Raw genomic sequence first — 9,225 nt, 5'->3', positions numbered from 1 at the left:
AGAGAGCGAGAGAGCGAGAGAGAGAGAGAGAGAGAGAGAGAGAGATCTGTTAATCTGTTTGTCTCCCTCCCCTAGTTTTTCAGACAGGGTTTCTTTATGAAAAGAAAGAAACTGGTAGCTGTAGGCTGGTAGCTGCTGGCTGTTAAAGGTCTAGGTAAAACAATGTGATGGCCTAAGAGGAAAATAAAGAAACAGATACAATTAACTGTTAAGGCCTAGATGCCGTGTGAATGAGGCCTACATCAGATTGGTTAAGATAACTGTCACCTGGCTAGCCTGCCATTTTAATATTGCAAGGACGCCTTCTCATAGGTTGTTTCTGCTGTCACTGCCAGAGTTCATTACATATTCTGTTAGGTTCTGTATGACACACACTCAGAAACCAAACATTGTAGAATCCAGTGTGTCCTTGAGTGCGTGTCTACAATGCGTGCGTGCGTGCGTGCGTCTGTGCATGCGTGTGTCCATGGCCATGCTAGAGCCCACTCCAGATTTGTGTTTCAGAGATCTTTACTTATTTATTTTTCCTGCCTTGGCTTGTGTAGGCACTAAGTCACCACACTTCCCGAAAAACAAAATGAAACAAAACAAAACAAAATCCACCAACAAATGGACCAAACCCAAACCCCAAGCCAGACAAACAAATATTCCTGCCTGCCTGTCTGTCTATCAGGGCTACAACAGAGAGAAGTGGAATCTTGAATGAACAAAACTAGAATACCTAAGTCTGCCTGTTTCCCCTCTTCCCACCCTCCCCTGCCCCCCAGCCCATCCCCTAGAGCTGGTCTAGCATGTTCTCTGACCCTGGGGGTGCGGTGAACCGGCCTGCCTTGCTAAACTCTGTAGTGTATAAACTTGGTAACTCTAGAAAGCAGGAGCTGAAAATGTGCAGATAAGGTGGTGGTCGAGCTGTGTGTGTGTTGGTGTGGGAGGGAGACTGCTTCGGTAACTGCTGCTTTTCAATGTCCGGCTGAAACTCTGTGCTTATGATGTATCTTTTGGTTTATTCGATTTTACTTACTGTCTATTGGGTTTGCATTTGATTTTTATTGATTTTATTGATATTTATGTTTAACTATTTTGACCTGGCTAAATGACTGACTGACTGACTGACTGACTGACTAAGTCTACCTGGCATACAGGAGGAATTCAAGGACGAATGATTGTTTAAGTATGACAAAAATAAGTAAGTAAGTAAGTAAGTAAGTAAGTAAGTAAGTAAGTAAGTAAGGGGGTTGGGGATTTAGCTCAGTGGTAGAGCGCTTGCCTAGCAAGTGCAAGGCCCTGGGTTCTGTCCCCAGCTCCGAAAAAAAAGAAAGAAAAAAAAGTAAGTAAGTAAGTAAGTAAGTAAGTAAGTAAGTAAGTAAATAAATAAATAAATAAATAAATAAATAAATAAATAAATACGATCATTTAGAAGTAATATAGGCAGAAGGAGAACATGTGGCTGTGGATGGTCTGAGGCTTCTGGCTGCTTTTGGGTGCCTCTTCACCTTTCTGCACGTGCAAACTGAGTTTAATTAAGTTCTGTTTCCCTAGAGGCTGGGAAAGGGAGAAACAGAAGTGACCTGGAACATCAGGGCTAATGGCCGGCTGCTTCCATCTTGGTGAGGTCAGGTGTCAGCCAAGCTGGCTGCCAACCATCCACAGTTGAATCCAAAGTGCCCAAATGGGACACTATAACAAATCATGTATACAGATTTGTGTATATAGAAAACATTTTTCCTTTCTCTTCTTTTCTTTTCTTGAGAAATTCAGCTGGTCCTGATGTCTTTCCCTCGGTGTGTCCCTCTGTCATCTCTCTCTCTCTGTCTCTTTGTCTTACTGTCTCTGTCTGTCTCTGTCTGTCTCTGTCTCTGTCTCTGTCTCTGTCTCTGTCTCTCTCTCTCTCTCTCTCTCTCTCTGTGTGTGTGTGTGTGTGTGTGTGTGTGTGTTCCTTAATCTCAGCAGCACTACTCATCCAATCGATTTTTCCTCTCCCCTTGTCTCCTTCACATGGCTATTACCCCACCTTAAACAGCACTAGAAGAGCCTGGCAGGCAGATATCTACCCTCTATGCTGTCAGAATTTTTTTTTTTTTTTTTTTTTTTAAAGTCAAAACCTGGATTCTCAGGAGCCATGTGGTGTGTCCTCCTAGGTTCTGGTGCCCTCTTCTGGCATGCAGACATATAGTCAGCAGAGAGAGCTGTGTGGGTGGCCGAGGCAGGCAGAGTGGACCTCTGTGAGCTTGAGGCTAGATAAGTCTACGGAGCAAGTTCCATGACTGCCTGGGCTATACCAAAAGAAACGTACCTTGAGGCAAAACAAAACAAAGCAGAAAAGGTTCTGCTTTTATTTTACAGACATGTGTTCTCTCTAGTCCTATTGACTATAGAAGTTTGATCATGAAGTCACATTGATTTTTATTACAGAGTTTATTTGTGTGTGTGTGTGTGTGAGAGAGAGAGAGAGAGAGAGAGAGAGAGAGAGAGAGTTTTTTCTTTAATCTTCAAACATATTTTTTATTGTTTATTTATTTTATGAGCACACTGTCACTGTCTTCAACACACAAGGAGAGGATTCCATTACAGATGGTTGTGAGCCACCATGTGGTTGCTGGGATTTGAACTAAGGATCTCTGGAAGAGCAGTCAGTGCTCTTCACCGCTGAGCCGTCTCTCCAGCCCTGAAACAATATCTTGAATAAACAATAACAAAAACACTAAAACTAAGTCTGCCAGTTTTCCTCTTTCTTTCTCTCTCTCTCTCTCTCTCTCCCTCTCCCTCCCTCCCTCCCTCCCTTCCTTCTTTCTTCCTTTCTTTCTTTTTCTTCAGATAGGATTTCTTAGTGAATGATATTTATGTTGATATAAATTTTTTACGTACTTTTGACTGGCTAACTAACTAGCTAAGTCTGCCTGTCCTAAAGAAGGAGTTCCCCTGCCACAACTAAATACGTGCATAGAAAAAAAATATATAATTATTAACTTGGGATGAAACTAATGTAACAAGCAAGCAAACAAACGCACAAACAAACAAAGTAGGGATGGTGGTGCTGGGTGCCTGGTATATGGGAGATGGGAGACCTGTGGTCTAGAGCGTCCAGAGCTCTGGCCTCCATACTCTGGACTGCATTCTCTCTAGCAATCTTCCCAAAGTGGCTGTATTTAACCATGTTTTTATTTTTTAAATTGGCTCTCTCTCTCTCTCTCTCTCTCTCTCTCTCTCTCTCTCTCTCTCTCTCTCTTTCTCCCTCCCTCCCTCCCTCCCTCCCTCCCTCCCCCCACCACACACACAGAGGCACGTGTGAACAAGGGAATGCAAATGCACAAAATAAGTATGTTTTGATCAGAGTGAAAACAAATCACGGGAATTTTAACCATTCCACCATCATTCCACCATTCTTTTAATTTACTCTCTGTGTTTAGTCTTCCAAAGAGGGTGGCAGGTGTGTGGTTTGGTGAGTGCCGGCTGGCGGTGGCAGCGAGGAACAGAGAACAACAACAACCCCCCCCTCCCCCCCATCGGGATCGGTGGAGGGTTTTAAAAATGAGTGAGCCATTTAAAAATGGTGTGGAACTGAGGTCGCCGCCACCCTCCCCTCACGCCGGAGTTTGGACGCTCCCTTTTCCTAACTGTGCCTGTTCCTTGCTAATTGTTAACCGATTCGAGAGTGCATGTCCTTTCACTTAGAGGTGGCCTGTTTTCACCGCTCCGTCCTACTTTCCTTTTCTGGGTGCCTGAGGGGGTTGGCCCCGAGTCCATCCCGCGTTCACTGTGTTCCGGCGGGACAACCGGGACCGTTTGTGCCATTCGGGAGAAGTGGTGGGTACCTGCCCCGTTGTGCGTGGGTGAGTGTCCCCCTGAGCTAGGGAGGTCACTCTGGAGAGACGGAATGAGTGTGTGTGGCGGCGGCGGCGCGTGACAGTCTGTATTGGTTTGCTTGATCGAGATCGCTGTCGGGCGACACCTAGTGGCGACAAGTTTCCGCAACGCTCCTGTCCCCCGGTTGGTGACAAAGGACGGGGAAGTGCCTGTGGTGAGCCGGCCAGGGTGAGAGGGTGACAGGCAAGCAGGCGGGTGCGCGACGGAGACGCCGTCCTGTCTGGGGACCATCTCTAGCTAGGAGGTTGTACCTGGAGAACTTCAGGGGAGGAGGGTGGCTGTACGACCTATTGGGACACAAGGAGGGGTTGGTGGCAGCTGGATGAGGTCGACCAGAAGGCTTGGGCCCCGTCCCGGATTTTTTTTTTTTTTCCAATTTTTTTTTTTAAATTTTTTATTTTATTTTATTTTATTTTTTTTATTTCTTCCCTCCTCTCCGGTCCCAGCCAGCGGGACCATAGACACTTTTGAGGCCGAGAGGGTGCTGTGTCCCCGGCCTCCGAGCCGAGGTGGCCCGGCTAGGGGGCGCCACGGAGTTTTTTTTTTTTTTTTTCTTTTCCAGGAGTCCCTTCGGTCCCAGCCAGCGGGACCATAGACACTTTTGAGGCCGAGAGGGTGCTGTGTCCCCGGCCTCCGAGCCGAGGTGGCCCGGCTAGGGGGCGCCACGGAGTTTTTTTTTTCTTTTCCAGGAGTCCCTTCGGTCCCTGATAGCGGGAGCCTGGACCTCTGAGGCCGAGAGGGTGCTGTGTCCCCGGCCTCCGAGCCGAGGTGGCCCGGCTAGGGGGCGCCACGGAGTTTTTTTTTTTTTTTTCTTTTCCAGGAGTCCCTTCGGTCCCTGATAGCGGGAGCCTGGACCTCTGAGGCCGAGAGGGTGCTGTGTCCCCGGCCTCCGAGCCGAGGTGGCCCGGCTAGGGGGCGCCACGGAGTTTTTTTTTTTTTTTTTTCTTTTCCAGGAGTCCCTTCGGTCCCTGATAGCGGGAGCCTGGACCTCTGAGGCCGAGAGGGTGCTGTGTCCCCGGCCTCCGAGCCGAGGTGGCCCGGCTAGGGGGCGCCACGGAGTTTTTTTTTTTTTTTTTTTCTTTTCCAGGAGTCCCTTCGGTCCCTGATAGCGGGAGCCTGGACCTCTGAGGCCGAGAGGGTGCTGTGTCCCCGGCCTCCGAGCCGAGGTGGCCCGGCTAGGGGGCGCCACGGAGTTTTTTTTTTTTTTTTTCTTTTCCAGGAGTCCCTTCGGTCCCTGATAGCGGGAGCCTGGACCTCTGAGGCCGAGAGGGTGCTGTGTCCCCGGCCTCCGAGCCGAGGTGGCCCGGCTAGGGGGCGCCACGGAGTTTTTTTTTTTTTTTTTTTCTTTTCCAGGAGTCCCTTCGGTCCCTGATAGCGGGAGCCTGGACCTCTGAGGCCGAGAGGGTGCTGTGTCCCCGGCCTCCGAGCCGAGGTGGCCCGGCTAGGTGGCGCCACGGATTTTTTTTTTTTCTTTTCCAGGAGTCCCTTCGGTCCCTGATAGCGGGAGCCTGGACCTCTGAGGCCGAGAGGGTGCTGTGTCCCCGGCCTCCGAGCCGAGGTGGCCCGGCTAGGGGGCGCCACGGAGTTTTTTTTTTTTTTTTTCTTTTCCAGGAGTCCCTTCGGTCCCTGATAGCGGGAGCCTGGACCTCTGAGGCCGAGAGGGTGCTGTGTCCCCGGCCTCCGAGCCGAGGTGGCCCGGCTAGGGGGCGCCACGGAGTTTTTTTTTTTTTTTTTCTTTTCCAGGAGTCCCTTCGGTCCCTGATAGCGGGAGCCTGGACCTCTGAGGCCGAGAGGGTGCTGTGTCCCCGGCCTCCGAGCCGAGGTGGCCCGGCTAGGTGGCGCCACGGATTTTTTTTTTTTTCTTTTCCAGGAGTCCCTTCGGTCCCTGATAGCGGGAGCCTGGACCTCTGAGGCCGAGAGGGTGCTGTGTCCCCGGCCTCCGAGCCGAGGTGTCCCGGCTAGGGGGCGCCTCCGAGACTTTATTTTTTCCAGGATCCTCCCCGGTCCCTGCCAGCGGGAGCATGGACTTCTGAGGCCGAGGGGAAGCTGTGTTCCAGGCTATCTACCATGGCCTCCTCGGTCTGTGAGCACTCAGGGTTCTAAGGTCGACCAGTTGTTCCTTTGCGGTCCGGTTCTCTTTCTACATGGGGACCTCTTGGGGACACGTCACCGAACATGACTTCCAGACGTTCCGTGTGGCCTGTCATGTTTATCCCTGTGTCTTTTACACTTTTCATCTTTGCTATCTGTCCTTATTGTACCTGGAGATATATGCTGACACGCTGTCCTTTTGACTCTTTTTGTCATTAAAGGACGTTGGAAGAGGCTTGCACCAAGGCTGTTTGCTTGTCCAGCCCTAGCTCTTTTCTTCTGCGCATGGGCCTCTTCGATGCTTGAAGCTTAGCGTCCCCCCCATGAGTACGCGCTTCCTGCTTTCCCGTGCTTGCTTGCCTGTGCTCTCTGGGGCAGCTTTATGACAACCGTCCCGCGTGTCAGGCGTTCCCGATTTCCCCGTGGTGGTTGTCGTCCGTTACCGGTAGGAGTCGTTGGTGCCGAGTGCGACTGGAAGGGTTTTCCCGTTTGGTGCTAGTGACCCCCTGGCGTGCTCCTCTGCGGCCGACCGGTTTTTTTATTTGTTTTTTTTTTTGTTTTTTTTTTTTTTGTTTTTTGGAAGGAGTTCCCGAACCTCCGCTGCTTGGTGGTGTGTCCCTTTCTTTCCTGCTGTGTGCCTCCCGAGTTGCACCTTTTCTCCTTCGAAGGGGATTTTATTTTTTTATTTTTATTTTTTTTTTATTTTTATTTTTTTTGAAGGAGTTCCCGAACCTCCGCTGCCCGTTGAGTCCCGTTCTTCCACGCCACGTGCCTCCCGAGTGCAACGCTTCCTTTTTTTTCTCGCCCTCGAGAAGGGTAAATTTTTTTTTTTTTGTGTGTGTGTGGCAGTGTTAGCGACTTCTTCCCGTGCTCTCTCTCGCTCTTCTCGCTCGTATTCCCGTCCAGTGCGTGTTAGAAAGCTCTCACGCCCGTTGTTCCCGATGCATGGCGTGTCTCGCTCCCGTTGGATCGATGTGGTGCTGCCGCGTTCTCTTCGGGCCGGGGCCTAAGCCGCGCCAGGCGAGGGACGGACATTCATGGCGAATGGTCATTCAGCGCGAATGGCGACCGCTCTTCTCGTTCTGCCAGCGGGCCCCTCGTCTCTCCTCCCCATTCCTTTGCAGGGTGGTGTGTGGAAGTCAGGGGTGCGGCTGTCCGGCACGAGCGCTGACCCGCGCACACTTGTTGCTGTGGTTCGCGGTGTCCCTGTGGACGTGTCGGGGGCGCTTGCCCCCACGCCGTTCACTGCTTCGCGGCCCTCTTCCCCCGTGCCGGGGGAAGGTGGTAGACCCGCTGCGGTGCATACCCTTCCCGAATGGTGTGTGCACGCGCCCTGCTTTGTGTGAGCCTTGCGGTGCTCCTGGAGCGTTCCGGGCTTTGACCACCAAGGTGCCCGCTTCTGAGTTGGCGGTGGCGCTTCCCGCTCCCCGGCGTGCCTCCTGTGCTCCATGGTGCTTGTGCCTTTACGCTTTCCCTTGTCCTAGTTGCCGGCTTTCTGCACGGTGACAGAAAAGGGGGGGGGTCGAGGAGTTGAGTGTGCGGTTAAAAGGCTCCTTCCGTTGGGTGAGCGCCCACCCCGTGCCTATGTTTTTGGTGCCTTCACCCGCGGGCCCTGCGCGGTTAGGGTGGTGCTGAGCGATCGCGGCTGGCCCTTTTTAAAGACCGGACTCCCTCAAGTCAAGGCTCCTCCTTTGTGTGCGCCTTGAAGAGGCCTGGCCCTCGGCGGGGACCTGTCGCAGGTCCCCCCGGTCCGCGAATGCTCAAGAAGACCCCGGAGAAAGAGACCTTTGCCGATACCGCAGACCCCCCACCAGCTGGCGCGTGGTCCTTCCCGTTCTGTCCCGCGCCTGTTGCTCGTTTCCCGTTGCGTGCACGGAGCCCTTGGCTGCTCGTCGGTGTTGGGTTCGTCCCGCCCTCAGTGAGGAATTTGCCTTCTCTAGCTATCTTCGGAAAGGGCTTTACGATCTCCGAGGGGCTTCTCCCGGATGGTCCCCTCGGCTGCCCGCCCTGACCTCAGCCTTCTGCGCGCAGCGTTTGCTCTCTCGCCTACCGCGACCCGCGCCTCCCCGCTCCGAGTACGAGGAGGGATCACGCGGGACGGGGCTCTGTCGACCTGCCGCTGTGCGGAGCTTGTGGGGGAGATTGGGTTTCTGGTGGCAGGTGGCGGGGAAGGGCCGTGCACACGCCCGCGTGCGCGGTACCCCCTCTCACCGCGAGGGGTCGTCGCGGGACGGGTGGGTTTGGAAGGGCGGCGCTGGGCTCCCGGTCCCACCCGCCTCCGTTTCCCCCGTGCCCTCCGTCGCGTGTGCGTCCCTCCCACGCGCGTCCACGTCCCGGCCACTCTCGCGGCGAGGTCGTGTCGCGTGTGGTGCGTGCCGCGTGCTCTCGGGCGTCTGCGGTTGCCGCCTCGTCCCCCCCTTCCACGGCAGCGTTCCCACGGCCGGTGGAGATCGCGGGAGCCGTCCTACCCCCCCTTCCCCCTCCGCGGGGCTCTCGAGGGTCCGTGAACCGCGGGGTTGGCCTCGCTCTCGGGGGCGGACTTCTTGTTTGGGGGAACCGGCGGTCGGCCGCGTCCGGCGCGTCGTCGGACGTTGGGACCCGCTGCCACGCGGGGGTCTTCGTCGGTTGGCGTCGGCGTCTGCCTCGGTTCTCTCTCGCGTCGGCTGGCGTCTCCTCGGGCTCCCGGGGGTTGTCCGTTGGTTTCGGGTCGGCTCGGTGCCGCGGGCGTGGCGGGACTGCTCCGGGTTGGGTGCAGTGTGATTCCCGCCGGCTTGGCTCGCGTGCCCGGTCGCCGCCCGAGCGGCCTCCCGGTCCCTTGTGAGGCGTCTCCCGCGGGGGGTGCCGCTGCGGCCGGCCCTGCCGTCGACGGTCCTCGTTCTGCCGGTTCGCTCCCCCTCCCCGCCCGCCGGCGTTCCTTTCTCTCTCGCTCCTCGTCTGGCCGACCCGCGGCCGTGCTGCCGGGCCCCTCCTCAACGGGGGGGGCAGCCGGGCGCGCACGGGTCCCGGGGCGGTCGCGGGGTGCCTGGGGGGAAGGGCCGCCCGGCGGGCGGGAGGAAGTTGCGGTTTGAAGGGCGTCCCGGCCGCCGCGGCCGCGGCGGCGCGTCTCGCCTGGTCTCTTGGAGGCGTGTGCGGGGGGAAAGACGCCCCGCGAGGCGTAGAGGAGAAAGAGGCTTTAGTGGCTGTCGCCCACGCCGGTCCGTGGGGCCTGTTGGCTGAGGGTGCGTCTGCGCGGGGGCCCGTCCGGCCCCGCCGTCCTCTGGGAAGGCGTGC

Source organism: Rattus norvegicus, unplaced genomic scaffold (assembly GCF_021556685.1).
Source record: "Rattus norvegicus strain SHRSP/BbbUtx unplaced genomic scaffold, alternate assembly SHRSP_T2T unassigned-0000124, whole genome shotgun sequence".
Lineage (NCBI taxonomy): Eukaryota > Metazoa > Chordata > Mammalia > Rodentia > Muridae > Rattus > Rattus norvegicus.
Note: the sequence above shows the minus strand (reverse complement) of the source record.